The sequence below is a fragment of the Neoarius graeffei genome, chromosome 8, assembly GCF_027579695.1.
Source record: "Neoarius graeffei isolate fNeoGra1 chromosome 8, fNeoGra1.pri, whole genome shotgun sequence".
Taxonomy (NCBI): domain Eukaryota; kingdom Metazoa; phylum Chordata; class Actinopteri; order Siluriformes; family Ariidae; genus Neoarius; species Neoarius graeffei.
The window spans coordinates 89,749,378-89,766,420 of NC_083576.1; positions in this window are offsets into that span (position 1 = coordinate 89,749,378).

Consider the following 17,043-nt stretch of genomic DNA (forward strand, 5'->3'; position numbering starts at 1 on the left):
CATCGTCGAGGAGTCCCACAGTGACTGGAGCAGCCCGGTGGTCTTGGTTCCCAAGGCCGACGGCTCAGTCCGGTTCTGTGTGGACTATAGAAAAGTCAACGCGGTGTCTAAATTTGATGTGTACCCAATGCCTCGTATTGATGAGCTGCTCGATCGACTAGGCACGGCTCGCTTTTACTCAACACTGGATTTGACGAAGGGATATTGGCAGATCCCCTTGACTCCATTATCCCGGGAAAAAACGGCCTTTTCCACACCGTTCGGCTTACACCAGTTCGTCACACTTCCTTTTGGGCTGTTTGGGGCGCCCGCTACGTTTCAGCGGCTGATGGACCGGGTCCTCCGGCCCCACACCACCTATGCCGCCGCTTACCTAGATGATATCATCATTTATAGTAATGATTGGCAGCGGCACCTACAACACCTGAGGGCCGTCCTTAGGTCGCTGAGGCAGGCGGGACTCACTGCCAACCCGAAGAAGTGTGCGATTGGGCAGGTGGAAGTACGGTATCTGGGCTTCCACTTGGGCAACGGGCAGGTGCGTCCCCAAATTAATAAGACGGCAGCGATTGCGGCCTGCCCGAGGCCCAAGACCAAAAAGTTGTGAGGCAGTTCCTGGGGCTGGCTGGCTACTATCGTAGGTTTATACCTAATTATTCGGACGTCACCAGCCCGCTGACTGACCTCACTAAAAAGGGGGCACCAGATCCGGTCCAGTGGACGGAGCAGTGCCAGCGGGCTTTCTCTGAGGTAAAGGCTGCACTGTGTGGGGGGCCACTTTTACACTCCCCTGACTTCTCTCTCCCTTTTGTGTTGCAGACCGATGCGTCGGACAGAGGGCTGGGGGCCGTTTTGTCCCAGCAGGTGGAGGGGGAGGACCGCCCGGTCCTGTATATCAGCCGGAAGCTGTCGGTGCGTGAGGGGCGCTACAGCACCATTGAAAAAGAGTGCCTGGCGATTAAGTGGGCGGTCCTCGCCCTCCGTTACTACCTGCTGGGGCGCTCTTTCACCCTCTGTTCGGACCACGCGCCCCTCCAGTGGCTCCACCGCATGAAGGATGCCAACGCGCGGATCACCCGTTGGTATCTGGCACTCCAACCCTTCAACTTCAAGGTGGTCCACAGGCCGGGGGCGCAGATGGTCGTGGCGGACTTCCTCTCCCGTCAAGGGGGGGGGGGGAGTCGGCTGCGGGCCGGACGAGCGCCCGGCCTGAGTCGGGCGGTGGGGGTATGTGGCAGCGGGGGCGTGGTCAAGCGCCGGTCTGTGACAGGAGGGTGGAGCCGGGGAAGGTGAGTGGCAGAATCGCGACACCTGAGGATAATTAACCTGTGTTTGTGTGTGTGTTTTCCCAGTAACCGCTCCCTATTTAAGGAGGCAGAGAGAGAGGAGAGGGAGCGCAACCCGGGACCAGACAAGTGTGTGCGTGTGAATGAATGAATGCGATTATACTGAAAAGTGGTAAAAATAAATCGCCTTTCTGCTTCCAAACGCTGTCCTGCCGTCCTCTGTGCTCCACCCACACTCGATACGCGCTACAGCAGCCAACAATGGTAATCGAGCAGCAGAAAGAAAGTTTGGAGTGAGCGAGAAACTTGTGAGGGACTGGCGTAAAGCGGAGGTTACTCTTACTGCAATGAAGAAAACAAAAAAAGGTAATCACGGGCTAAAAGCTAGGTGGCCACAGCTAGAGGAACGAGTTCGCACATGGGTGCTTGAACAACGTGCTGCCAGGAGAGGCTTGTCAACAGTGCAGTTGCATCTCCACGCCCAGGTAGTTGCCAAGGAGATGAATATAAATGACTTTGCGGGAGGACCTTCTTGGTGTTACCGCTTCATGTAACGCAACCGCCTCTCTATCAGAGCAAGGACAACGATGTCCCAAAAGTGCCAGCAGACTTCCAAGCCAAGGTCGATAGTTTCTGTGAGTTCATTGAAAAGCATGTAACTGAGCACAACGTGACACCGGATCATATTATTAACATGGATGAGGTCCCCCTCACGTTTGACATTCCCATGGGCCAAAGTGTCGCAGGGAAAGGGCTAAAGAGTGTGAATATAGTAACAACTGGTCATGAGAAATCACACTTCACAGTGGTGCTGGCATGTTGTAGAGATGGATCAAAATTGCCACCAATGGTCATTTTCAAATGAAAAACCATGCCAAAAATCCAGTCCCCCTCAGTTGCTGTTGCCGTGAATGAGAAAGGGTGGATGGGTCAAGAAATGATGAACTTATGGCTTACGAAGTGCTACACTAAGCATCCGGATGACTTCTTTAGAACACGCAAAGTTCTGCTTGTGATGGACAGCATGCGAGCGCACATCATGCCACAGTTCAAAGATAAATTAAAAGTTTTCAACTCCATACCTGCCATCATCCCTGGAGGCTTAACCAAAATACTCCAGCCACTTGACATCTCTGTGAACCGGAGCTTTCAGGCAGTCTTGCATAACCTGTGGGAGCAGTGGATGATGGATGGAGAGCACAACTTCACGGCAACCGGGAGAATGCGCCACGCAACTTTCCTGGAAGTCATTGGATGGATTGACAAAGCATGGGCTTCAGTGACAACCAAAACCATCCTGTCGGGATTCAGAAAGGCCGGAATAATTGGAACTGCAACTGACGACGAGTCTGACGAAAGAGACGCAGAAGAGGAAGCGATGCTTCGTCTACCTCCGGAGTTGGCGGATTTGTTTAGCATTGACGCAGAGGATGAAGAATTCAATGGATTTAGTGATTTGGAGTGAGATTGATGGTTTGGTAAACTTGTTAGCATGTTCTTTATGCTATAGTTATCTGAATAACTGTTAATATGTTACGTTAACATACCAGACACGTACTCAGTTCATTGTCTATGCGTCATGTAGCTGAATGTGTTACGTTAGCATACCGTTACCCTATTTGGCCTGTTGTTCTCTAATCCATTATTATTTTAAATTGCCTTTCAAGATGAAATGTCTGTTCTTGGTCTTGGATTTTATCAAATAAATTTTCCCCAAAAATGCGACTTATAGTCCAGTGCGACTTAGATATGTTTTTTTCTTCTTTATTATGCATTTTTTGGCTGGGGTGACTTATACTCCGGAGCGACTTATAGTCCGAAAAATACGGTAAGCAATACAGGCCTAATGCGATATATTTATTTCCTATGATAATTCTTTTGTATTTTATTTTCTCATTATTGAAATGCGGTTAAATGGTGAGTCTGCATTTACCCTGGCTAGGAGAGGCTGCCTTTGTGAAGATTCATGATTATCTTTTGCTCTTTGTTATAAATGTTAACGAAATAAATGGTTGGGTGCCAAAAGCATCATCGGTGTGTCATCAATCACAACACAACGACTAAAGAACCGCTAACTATCGCAGTTTTATGCAGAAGTGAGGAAAGAAAATGGGGAAAACTATGAACCAGACTCTCTTAAAGTAATGCAGGCAGCATTGGATCGGCATCTGAGACCAGAGAAATATCCGGGATCAATGCTGAAAGATGTTACTCTTCAAGCATCACGAAAAGTCCTCGAGGGAAAAGCAAGAGATTTGCGAAAACAAGGAATGCTTTAGAAACTGATTCAAATGTGCAAGATAGTCTTGCACCCTGATTGGTTCAGAAAACATGAATGACAAATGTTGTCAACTTGAATGGCTTCCGAAGTATGAATTTGGCCCTATATATTATGAACAAGTAATCATCTGGTCCTCGTAAAATTAAGGATCAGTTTCACTCGTGATTTCAAAGTCATGAAATTGTCCTCGTTGCTTCGCAACTCAGGCAATTTTAAAAACTTCGAAATCACTCATGAAATTAATCCTTAATTTTACTCGGCCCCATACGATTACCTATACGTTAAGGATTTACTAGTTCTACTAAAAAAGGGTTCTGATCATTTTCTCAAACTTCACTTAATAGCTTTTTGTGTTATTCGTTTAGCCAGAATGAGTGCATTATTATGACTTGAACTTGAATGAAGTTCCGATCACATTTTATGACTAATCAATGCAGAAATCCAGGTGATTCTGAAGGTCAGGATATTTTTGCAAATGTATGTTCCTGGACAGAGATATTTTCAGGCTGAACTCTGCTCCAGTGGCTGCGTTTACATGCAGCTTAATATTCCATTAATAATCCAAGTGACAGTTCAACCAGAATAGACAATGTCCATGTCTCCACCTTCATTCAAATAAAGCAAACCAGTCAAGGCCATGTCTATCTGACTGAATGAAGTGGGGTAAGCTTTTCATTCAATGGCGACTTTATGAACACACAGTCTGGGGAACTTCAGAGTAGTAACACTGAAACACACACATAAACACACACATCAATACAATCTCATCTACTCTCAGCTCATTTAGAAATGGATTTAATTTCACTTTTTTCATTAAAAAATAAATTTTGATTAATTAATTTTTTTTCGGATACTCACATGAAGCCTTGCTGTGTACAGCGTGGGTCTGTGTTTTTAAACTTCAGGATCTTTTCAGGAGGAATTTTGCCAGTGAAAAACGCTAAACAGCAGTCTGTAGGCTCTCCGATATGTTCAACACTTAAAGGTCCAGATTCATATTTTGCAGTAGGTTCAAGAGCTGGAGCTGAATGAGATACAGATGATATGTTTTTGTCAAATAGAAACTAATAATAAAATAAATGAAAATGTCATAAGAAAATTGTCCCTCTTTAAGGTCTTCACTTAATGAAATATATTTTGATATCCTAGAGCGGCGGCTGCAGTTATTGACAGTCCATAATTATTGACACCTTTTCAGATTTACCAATAAAAAACAATTTTACAAAGGTGAGTTTCAGTTACAACAGTTATTATTGGTTAATTAATCAACCAGAAGACCCGCCTCACCCTTTGATCTTGTTGTCTGATGACACAGCTCATTACCTGATATGGAATTTTTTTCCACACAATCAGCAATTTGAGGAAAATCCGGACGTTATCCTCGCAGGTAAGCATGGTGGAAAGATCATGGACATGTTTTTACTGATCAAATTCACCGATATTTCATGATCTCCTTGTCAAACCTATTTTTTTTTCTTACTCTTTCATTTGACAGCCACCATTTTGTAGCTAAACATGCGTTTGATTAGTCACGTGAGATGCTGATAATAGTGATCACTTTCACTGGTGTCCACCATTGTCGACACCCTGTGGAATTAAGGGACATTTACAACTGTTATGGATCGATCTTTGTGTAAAAATTAAATAAATTAAAAAGTGCTGTGATTTATAATTTTTTTTTCCTGATTCATAACGGAATGGAATGTTTATAGAGTATTTGGAATCTTATTGCAGTAAACAGAATTAGAGCAGAATTAAATTCCTAGCATATAAAAACGAGCATGCTTGAAATATTCAGATTTTTCTATTCCATTCAGAATTTTTTTTTCAATTTGTTGTAAATATGTACCACATACTACAATATCAGTAGCCATTTTATAGATTTAGATGTAAATTTAAAATCGCCCCCAAAAAAAACCAACCTTTGACCTGGATGTTCATGTGTTTATAATGTCAATCACCTGTTGATATTTACTGGTAAACTACAAAACTAGAAATTAATACAAACAACAACGAATGATTAACAAAATGTGATCTACAAAAATACTGAGAAAGTGGAACAAAAAGATTTTCTGACGCAGGTTAAACATTATCAGTTCATTTGTTTACAAACATTAGAATTACTTCCTCATTTACGTAAACACCGACATCGACATATTTATGTAAAATATATTTTGTACTAAATATAAGTCTATGTAAAACAAATTTTAAATAAAAACTATGTTTTCTTAATACCACATAACGATGATTTTTAAAAGAAATAATAATCTGGATGTCAATAATTGTGGAACGGTGTCGATAACTGTGGACAAAGGTGTCAATTCTTGTGAAACGGTGTCATATGATCTGATATGCTAAGTTATCGGGAATCAACTCTTTTTTTTTTTTCCTGTGGAAGTTTGAGTAATTATTTATATACAATTTACATTTTGAAAGTCTTTTCTGCTTTTGCAATGGCCAAAAGATCGTTAAGGTGTCGATAATTGTAGCCACCGCTCTACTACTAATAATAATAATAAGGGGAGGAAGAAGACTCATTATTATTAGTCCAGGAAACTCAGATATGTTTTTTAGACACATTGCACATTACGTGTTACGCATTGTTCCCGTGTAGAACACATTTTTATTTCACAGGTAGGACAACTGTAATCATTGTTGCTTTACAGTATATACACTGAGTAACCACTTATCAAGTCCATATCCTCTATAAGTCACTCTGAAGGTGGAACATTAATAACTATTATACATAAGTTAATACCAAATAAAGTGTGTGTGTGTGTGTGTGTGTGTGTGTGTGTGTGTAGTTTATACTGTACATGTTTACTTATACTTTTATATCTAACTATTGTTGCACAGTGTGACGACTCTCAGCGCTGCTGCTGTGATCGCTTGTAGGCGTGGCTGGGGAGCTCGTTATGGCAAACCCTGTGCTCTCCCTTTTAAAGGAGGAGCCTTTGGAAAATGGCGGCTGCTCGTGGGCTCGGCGCTGCACGTCTGCCGTTTTGTTTATGTTTTGGTTTGGTTATTTGTAATGGGTTCATTTTGTATTTGTTTTTTCTTTCATGTAATCACTCTTCACTACACTATCATCACATGCTTGCACTGTCTAACACTACTGATTAACTGCCTTACTCACACCATACATTTATTTTATAAATATTTCTATTTTCTTTAAGTAAATTAAGATCTTCAATCTCTGTCCTTGTCCTTCTTCCTTTGTTGCGATTTGTGAATCAGTCGTAACATACAGCTCCATCAAATGTGTGTATTAAACTCACGTTCCTGAACTTCATGAACACACAGGCAGGGGATCTTAGGAGTAGCAACACTGAAACACACACATAAACACACACATCAACACAATCTCATCTACTCTCATCTCATTTAGAAATGGATTTAATTTCAATTTTTAAAAAAATTAAAATCATGGAATTAAACAGTAATCCTTGTGTAATTGTCAGATACTCACAGGAAGCCTTGCTGTGGACAGCGTGGGTCTGTCTTTTTCACCTTCAGGATGTCTTGGGGAGGAATTTTGCCAGTGAAAAACTCAGAACAACAACCTGGAGGCTGTGCACTTGGATCAACACCTAAAACTGAGCGAAAAACAGATGAGGTGTTTTAGTCAAATAGAAACTAATAATAAAATAAATGTGCAGAAAATGTCAGATAAAAATTATCCATCTTTCAGATCTGCAGTTAATGAAATGTTCTGATGTGATCTTACTACTACTACTAATAATAATAATAATAATACAGCTTGAGGCGGCACGGTGGTGTAGTGGTTAGCGCTGTCGCCTCACAGCAAGAAGGTCCAGGTTCGAGCCCCGTGGCCAACGAGGGCCTTTCTGTGCGGAGTTTGCATGTTCTCCCCGTGTCCGCGTGGGTTTCCTCTGGGTGCTCCGGTTTCCCCCACAGTCCAAAGACATGCAGGTTAGGTTAACTGGTGACTCTAAATTGACCGTAGGTGTGAATGTGAGTGTGAATGGTTGTCTGTGTCTATGTGTCAACCCTGTGATGACCTGGCGACTTGTCCAGGGTGTACCCCGCCTTTCACCCGTAGTCAGCTGGGATAGGCTCCAGCTTGCCTGCGACCCTGTAGAACAGGATAAAGCGGCAAGAGATAATGAGATGAGATGAGATAATACAACTTATTATCATTATTATTCATCCAGGAAACTGATTTTTTTAGATACATCGCATGTTGCATTTTACACATTCTTCCCATGTTGGACAAATTTTTATTTCACAGGTAGGACAACTGTAATCATTGTTGCTTTACAGTATACACACTGAGTAACTACTTATCAAGTCCATATCCTCTATAAGTCACTCTGTTGGCTGCTGTCATTCTCGTGAGACCATGGTTTGTGTCCAGAAAGCCTATTCATTTGGTGCTGGAACAGCACCTTGAGTGGCTGTATAAACCCACACATGAGTGGCAGTCTCCGCTGCAGTGGGCACACTTGAAGGAAGTGTCAGCGCCGGCTGTCGCCAAATCACTGGTCTTCCTCCGGGCATGCTTCTCCTCCACTACCTGTCTCAGTTTGGCCTTCTCTCTCTGGAGGCCTCTGCCCAGCTCTTGCCTCCACTGATCATGGTAACTGGTGAGTTCCTCCCACCTTTCAACGTTCATGTTGAGCACTTTCATGTCATGCTTGCAGACGTATTTAAAGCAGCGGTGGGGGCATCCTTGTGCATGCGTTCTGGTGCCCAATTTGCCATACAGCAGGTCCTTGGGGATCCTCCCTTCCTGCATGCAGTGGACATGGCCGACCCAGTGAAGGTGACACTGCTGGAGCATCATGAAGATATTTGGGATGCTGGCACGAGCAAGGACCTCGTTGTTTGTGATTCAGTCTGTCCCAACAATGCTAAGAATGTGCCGCAAAATCCACAGGTGGAAAGAGTTCAACATTCTTTCCTGTCAAGAGTATAGGATCCAAGACTCACTGCTGTACAGCAAGGTGGAGAGTACGCAGGATCTGTAGACTGCTACCTTGGTGTGGACAGTCAGTTTGCTGTTCTACCAGACACACTTGGACAGTTTGGTGGATATTCCTGCATCAAATATTTCTGTGCATATTCCTGCCCCAAGTCCTGGCACACATCCCTGTGCCTGTACGTACCTCCAGTACATAAAGATGTTGAAGCAGAATGCCCTTTCTACACTTGATGACCTCTGGTGGAATTACATCCAGTCCTGCTGCTTTTTGTGTGGGTAGACTGATCCGTCTGTTGCAGTGGCGGCTGGTAGTCTTTCAAACAGGGGAGGCTGGTCGGTTACAATATTTCCAGATTTTAAAAGAAAAACACATCAATTTTGCCCATACTCTTGCCTCTGATCTGGCTGATTGTTGGCAGGGTCACAAACTGTGAAATAACAGGTTCTTTTGGCCCATTAGCCTACTGTCCAATATACATGATGGTGGTGTTGGGGGGGGGAGTATATTTTAACATTTTATATTTTAAAATTGTGGCATGTTGTTTAAAAATTGATCATTATTGAAAGCAGCTCTTTGTCAGGAACCTCAGCAGTAACAGCAGAGTGTTCTGGAATAGGCACAAGCACTGACCTTGGGGAGCCAAACATAGAGCTGGGTGTCACACATTTCATTCAATGACACTTTCCCTATATTTTACTTATTTTGACTGAGAAATGTTTTATTGACAATTTTGATAACCCTTCACTTTTAATCCAGGTCTGTAGTGTGAAATGTTCTCGGCTGTGTTTTTGTTTAAAAATATTTTCCAAATTGTAGCTGTGTTTAATTCATATCCAGAGAAATATATATTCCAATATAATATACTCAGCATAAGCATTTTAAATAGATTCTATATTTTTGGTCCATCCATGACATATTACTAAAGTAGCCTATTTACTGTTGTTGATGTGGGTCACTTGCTGTTAGCCAATTCACTTTCTCGTACCAGGAGAGCTGAAAGGAACGAGTATTATTCCCTACCTTTTTCACCAAGTCAATTTGAGGCGTTGGTCTACCCTGCTCTTTAATTTTAATTTTTTCCTCGAAAAGAAGACTGGCAAATGGCTTCGCCAAAATTAAATCAGCAATGCTTGGCATCCGTCCGCAGCTTTCTTGCTAGCTGACTATCCCCCTCAAGTTCAAGTTCAGTCACTCAAATAAACAAAATTTCTGGAACTAAGATAGGAAACTTGACAACACTATATTTACACTTTATTTACAATGAAAATATATACAAACTAAAAAAGCTGGTAGGAACCATATGTAATGAATGAAATCGAAATGTAAGCTGATCTCTTACAATACACCACAGCACTTGCGATTCCGCATGGGACTGAACTGAAATGCACTGCTGCCTGTCTATAGTTGAAACGAGCTGTCAATCAAAGAAAATATCTGGCCGCTTTCACCAATCACCAGTCTCCTCGTGGAAACTGCCATGTCCCTCCCACTGTGAGGCTGGGAGTCCGTGGGCGGGCATTTTCGCAGTATTTGTCCAATAACCGTCTTGCATTTTGAGATTGACAAGCGCATAGCTCCCAAATGCCGTTGAAGTCCACTGAGGCTGGGAGTCCGTGAGACTCCGTGGGCGGGCATTTTCACAGTATTTGTCCAATAACCGTCTTGCATTTTGAGATTGACAAGCGCATAGCTCCCAAATGCCATTGAAGTCCACTGAGGCTGGGCTGCATCGCGCTGTCACGAGGGGGAAAAACTCACGCACACATTAGGCGAACTGGGGAAAGTTATAACGGAATGATTTCGCACTGTAGTTGGGTTCAGCACATATACTATTTCTATGATTCTGGATCTGAAATAGCAATATTATAAGGTCGGCTATAACATAAGCCTAGCACAATTCATCCTACATGATGTTCGTCATTTTTAGAGGAGGCTGAGCCTCCCTTGTTGTCTTAGAGCAATCGCCCGTGGTCTGTTGAGCTCAGCATCCATAGAGATGTTGTCAGATCGTGTGGAGCCAAGAGAGATGAATTCATGTATCACCTCTAGTATGTAGTCATTGATGGTGATTGTTGATGGGTCTCCAATGCTTTGGCCCATCACTTTTGTTTTCTTCAGGCTGATGGTCAGGCTGAAGTCCTGACAGGCATGAGCAAAGCTGTCCATGAGGTGCTATAACTTTTTTTGCTTGTGTGCCACCAGAGCTGCATCATCAGCAAACAGCAAGTCTCTAATCAGGACCTTGCAAACTTCAGTCTTTGCTTTCAGCCAGGACAGACTGTACAGCTTGCCATTGAATCTGGTGTGAAGATAGATCACATCAGTTGATGTGCCAAAGGTAGGTTTCAGAATGACAGCAAAGAAGATGCCAAACAATGTAAGGGCAAGAATTCAACCCTGCTTTACACCACCCCTGATGTCAAAAGCCTGTGAGGATGAGTTGTTGAACTGAATGACACCTTTCATGCCCATGGGGAATGACTGGATTAGGAGCCTGGAAGGACATTCAATCCTTGAGAGGACTTTGAAGAGGCCTTCATGGCTGACAAGGTCAAAAGCCTTGGTCAGGACTATGAAGGTGATGTACAGAGGCTGCCTCTGCTCTCTGCATTTCTCCTGAAGCTGTCACAGGGAGAAGAGCATGTTGATCATGGAGTTTTATGACCTGAACCCGCACTGTGATTCAGGGCAAACCTGATCGACTAGTTTCTGCAGTCTCTTGAGAATCACACAAGTGAAGATCTTGCTGACAATGCTCAGGGGTGAGATCCACTTGTAGTTATTGCAGTCACTTTGGTTCCCCTTATTCTTGTGCAGAGTGACTATGTTGCAATCCCTCATGGCTTGGGGTACTTCTCCTTGCTCCCAGCACTGACAAAGTAAATCATACAGATGTTGAAGCAGGACACCCTTTCCACACTTGATGACCTCTGGTGGAATTCCATCCAATCCTGGTGCTTTCTGTGTGGGTAGACTGTCGACTGCTTTACTCAGCTCCTCAATGGTGTCCTTCTCATCCAGCTCTTCCATGATGGGCAGGTGTTCAATGGCCTCCAATGCAGCATTAGAGATACTGCTGGCTCTGCCATACAACTGTGAGTAGTGTTCCACCTGTCTCTCCATCTGCTTTTCTGTGTCTGTGATGACTTCTGCAGATGCAGGTTTGATTGGTGCCATCTTGCTCTGGGTTGGCCCGAGGGCTTTCTTAATTCCGTCATACATGCCGCAAATGTTGCAGGCATCAGCTGCAGACTGGATACAGAGTTGTCACCAGAAGTCATTTGCACCGCACCTGGTAGTTTTCTTAACTGTGCTTCTGGCTGACCTTAGTGCTTGCAGAGTTAACTGGGGTGGATGTCACTTGTACTCCATCAGTGTGGCATGCTTCTTCTCATTCACAGTAGTGAGCTCCTCTGAGTTGGTTTCAAACCAGTGTTGCATTTTCCCTGCTTTCTTGCCAAAGACAGAGAAGGTGGTGCTGTGGATCTTATCTCTCAGGGGAGTTCCATCTCTGCTGGGAGGCTCCCTCTGGAGGGTCTGCTAGGAGAACATCTTCCAGAGTCCTGGTGAACTCCTCTACCTTTTCTTGGTGTTAAGTCTTGCTGGTGTCTGTACGCAGTTTCTCTGGTGGCCTGGTGTAGGTGTAATTAATGATTTTGTGTATTTAGGATTGGATAAGTGATCAATCTTTAATAATTACATGAAATCAGTCTCATTAAATTTGAAGGTTAATGATTAAAATGAATCAATCCTATTGAATTGTTTAATTTGACTCATTTGAATTGAATCATACCATAGAATCAGTCTCATTTGAATCATTTGAAGTGAATCATTCAGTGAATCAAATCAGTGAATCGAATCAGTGAATCATTTAGTGAATCAGTGAATCATACCATTAATCCTGGTACTTAACAATAAATTACCAGACAGCTAAAATGGTATCTTCCAAATTATTATTGATCACTTACCATATTACATAAATCGTCTACACCTTTGAATTCTTTGCGATTGGGCAACTTCAAAATATCGAAACAGCAGATGAATACACACAGCTTTGATAATAAATGAATTTATTATACAAAGATCAAAAATGGATAATCAGTTGGAATATATACAGTAAGGTGTGTGTATATGAATATGTGTGTGTGGGTGTGGGTGTGTGTGAAAGAGAGGGAGAGAGAGAGAGACACCTTGGGTCTCTCTTGAGAGGGTTGGCTCTTGTGGCTGTGGAATGTTATCTGCAATCTTGGGGGAGGTGAATCCTCATGATTTAGTGAGCACGTGTTTTCTAAGTAACAAAGGAATTCCACACTCATAACATTATCAAACTCACTGAAATCTTACCAAGGTCAAAATGTATAATAAGAATGAAATTGAGGATTTTAGTAAGGAATAAGAGAGAGAGAGAGAGAGAGAGAGATGCACAAACTTATGGATTAACCAATTTTAAATCAACAAACAAATGATAGAGAACCAAAATTCAGTGTATACACTTCATTTAACTTCATATAACTTCACATTAAGTGAATAACTAATTCCTAAGACTTAAACTTTTGTTTGCCCAATGCCTGTTCTTACTGCAAAAAGTCTCGTCTTCTGTAGAGTAGGCAGGCTGGAGAAGTTTGCGCTTCGGTGAGAGAGAGAGAAGTGAGAGCGGTTGCTCTGAAGTTTTCTTTGAAGAACTTTGTAGCTCGTGAGAAGAAAGTTCTGATCAGACAGAGTTAGGACGGTCCAGCCGCTCCCAACACCAATAAAACTGCCTATTTGGTTGCAGTCTAATACGTACTAAAAAAATAACTGAAAAAAACAGTTTATAACTCACTTGAGTTAAAGTGCGCGCGTTTCCGGAGTCCACCGTGATCAAGGGTGGATAGAAGGAGGAGAACGTTCTAAAACGTGTCTCTTGCAGGAAAGAGTCATGGTTTCGGACGGTTCGATGGTGAGTGTCCCTCTATGGTCTGCTCTTCGCTGAGTTCAGACACCAGAGACAAAGAAAAATGGAGTTTCCAAGTCTCTTATGTGAACCCTGAGGAATGTGATGTATGTGATCCCGCCCAGGCGTGATGTAGTCAACGCGGAAGTTGGCTGGGAGTTGTAGTTCTTAGACACAAGATGGCGCATGGTACCTACACTGGCATGAAGTATCTTCTTCGGCTGGAGCCTGAACTTGCTGTAGACCAGTGGTCAGTGTTGCAGTCAGTGCTCTGATAGGAACATGGAATGAATACATTCCTCAGGTGGCAGCATCTCGTGATGATCAGATCCAGCTGGTGCAAATGCTTAGACAGAGGATGCCACCAAGAAACCTTGTGCTGTGGTTTGGTCTTGAAGTAGGAAATAGTAATGCACAGCTCTTGTAACATGCACAGCTCAAACAGGTGTTGCCCATTTTCATTTATGCTGCCAATTCCAAACTGGTCAAAATAACTAGGCAGAGAGGTGTGGTTGCTTCCAACTTTAGCATTGAAGTTGCCAAGTAACCGCAGGTGTTCCAGTCTTGGGAGTCCCTGGATGACTGACTGTAGGTGGTCATAAAACTCATCCTTGACCTCTGGTGACAAGCATATTCACTCTGAAGGTGCAACATTAATAAGTGTGATACATAAGTTAATACCTAATAAATTTTGTGTGTGTGTGTGTGTGTGTGTGTGTGTGTGTGTCATACTGTACCTATGACTTATACTTCATATACAGTACAACTATTGATGTGCAGCGACATCAAATTTGTGTATTAATCAGAATCAGAATCACTTTTATTGCCAGGTATGTGGACACACACGAGGAATTTGACTCCGGTTTCACTTAGCTGTCATGGTACAAAACAGATAAAAAGCGTATACACAAAACAAACAAACAAACAAACAAACAAACAAACAAACAGAAAGAAAGAAAGAAAGGAAAAAAATGGTGCAATAGGTGCATAGTGCAAAGTAATCCAAGTAAGTCAAGTATGGAATAGATAAATATATAAAGTATACAGTGTGCACAGAATTACGGTATAAGTGTGCAGATATTTTACAAGTGATATTACTGATATGAGTCTGGATTTTAGCTGTTCATCACAGAAAGGATTTTCCCTTTTGGTGCAATATGGTGCATAGTGCAAAGATGAAATAGCAAATATAAATAAGTATAAGTATAAATATGAGTAACAGTGAGCACAGAATGACAGTATGAGTGTGCAGATATATTGCAAGTGATATTACTGATATATGAATCTGGATTTTAGCTGTTCATCACAGAGACAGCCTGAGGGAAAAAAAAAAAAAACTATTCTTGTGTCTGGTTGTTTTTGCATACAGTGATCTATATCGCCTCCCTGAGGGGAGAAGATTAAACAGATTGTGACCAGTTTGTGATGGGTCCGCAGAGATGTTACCTGCCTGTTTCCTGACTCTGGACAGGTATAGGTCTTGGATGGAGGGCAGGTTGACACCAATAATTTTCTCTGCAGACCTTATTGTCCATTGCAGTCTGTTCTTCTCCTGTTTGGTGACCGATCCAAACCAAACAGTGATGGAAGAGCAAAGAACAGACTGAATGATGGCAGTGTAGAATTGTGTCAGCAGCTCCTTAGGCAGGTTGAGCTTCCTGAGCTGGCGTGGAAAGTACAACCTCTGCTGAGCCTTTTTGATGATAGTGACTGTGTTGGTCTCCCACTTCAAGTCCTGAGAGATTGTGGAACCCAGAAACCTGAAGCTTTCAACAGCAGTCACAGTGTTGTTGGTGATGGTGATGGGCAGCAGAGTGGGGGGACTCCTCCTAAAGTCCACTGTCATCTCCACAGTTTTGAGCGTGTTCAGTTCCAGATTGTTCTGACCGCACCACCAGACCAGCCGTTCAACCTCCCATCTGTATGCAGACTCGTCACCATCTCGGATGAGGCTGATGACTGTTGTATCATCCGCAAATTTCAGGAGTTTAACAGACGGGTCTCTTGAGGTGCAGTTGTTGGTATAAAGGGAGAAGAGCAGTGGGGAGAGCACACACCCTTGGGGGGCGCCAGTGCTGATAGACCGAGTGCTGGATAAGATGCTCCCCATCCTCACCTGCTGCTTCCTGTCAGTCAGGAAGTTTGTAATCCACTGACAGGTGGAGGAGGGCACAGTGAGCTGGGTGAGCTTGGTGTGGAGGATGTCTGGAACAATGGTGTTGAATGCCGAACTGAAGTCCATGAACAGGATCCTGGCATACGTCCCTGCAGTGTCAAGGTGTTGCAGGATGTAGTGTAGACCCATATTTATTGCATCATCCACTGACCTGTTTGCCCAGTAGGCAAACTGCAGGGGGTCCAGCAGGGGGTCTGTGATGTCCTTCAGGTATGACAACACCAGTCTCTCGAAGGACTTCATGACTACAGATGTGAGGGCAACAGGCCTGTAGTCATTCAGTCCTGTGATATTGGTTTTCTTAGGAACCGGAATTATTGTGGAGCATTTGAAGCATGAGGGGACTTCACACAGCTCCAGGGATCTATTAAAGATCTGGGTGAAGATGGGAGCCAGCTGGTCAGCACAGACCTTCAGACAAGAGGGTGACACACCATCTGGGCCAGGTGCCTTCCTGATCTTCTGTCTGAGGAAAAGCTGACAGACATCCTCTTCACAGATCCTGAGTGCTGGTGGGGGGTCAGAGGTGGGGGGTGGCAGAATGGCAGGGGGTGTAAATGGGTCTTTAATGACTGAAGGGGGGAGAGGTGTGAATGTGTCGAATCTGCAGTAAAACACATTCAGCTCGTCAGCCAGTTGATGGTTCACTGCAGTGTTGGTGGATGGTCTCTTATAGTTAGTAATGTTCTGCAGGCCTATCCACACTCACTACGTTTACATGCACATCCAAATCGAGCTGCTGTCGGTAATCGAGCTGAAGGTCCCAGCAGGGTGCCAGAGAAATCCAATCCTACATGCACACAAATGAAATCGGGCTATTGTGAGGTGCATTGTGCACCCGAGCCACAGGTGGCGCAACACGCCCCATCGTGTTGGTACACTTCTGGTTGTCGTCATGAAGAAGAGCTATTCAAGAGTGTAAACAAAGTTATCAGTTCCGTGTTCTCCATTGCGCGTTTTTCTCCCGTCCATGAATTTTAATATATTCAACTCCTTAAGCTGAATGAGCATGAACTCTGTCTCCTGCTCCAGAAGTGCACGTTTCTGCTTGCCTGTGGCAGTGGGGGCGTGGTCAAGCGCCGGTCTGTGACAGGAGGGCGGAGCCAGGGAAGGTGAGTGGCAGAATCACTTCACCTGACGGTAATTAACCTGTGTTTGTGTGTCTTCCCAGTAACCGCGCCCTATTTAAGGAGGCAGAGGGAGAGCAGAGGGGACAGCTCATCCCGGGACTAGAACACAGCGCGCGCGTGTGTGTGTGTGTGTGTGTTTCTCTCAAGAATAAAAGTAGGCTGTTAAACTGAAAAGTCTGACAATAAAAAGCCTATTAGTACCAGAAGCTTTGTCCTGCCGTCCTCTGTGCTCCACCCACACTTCAGAGAGCTCTACATCCACATTTTCTCTTCTTCGTTTGTTCCTCCTAT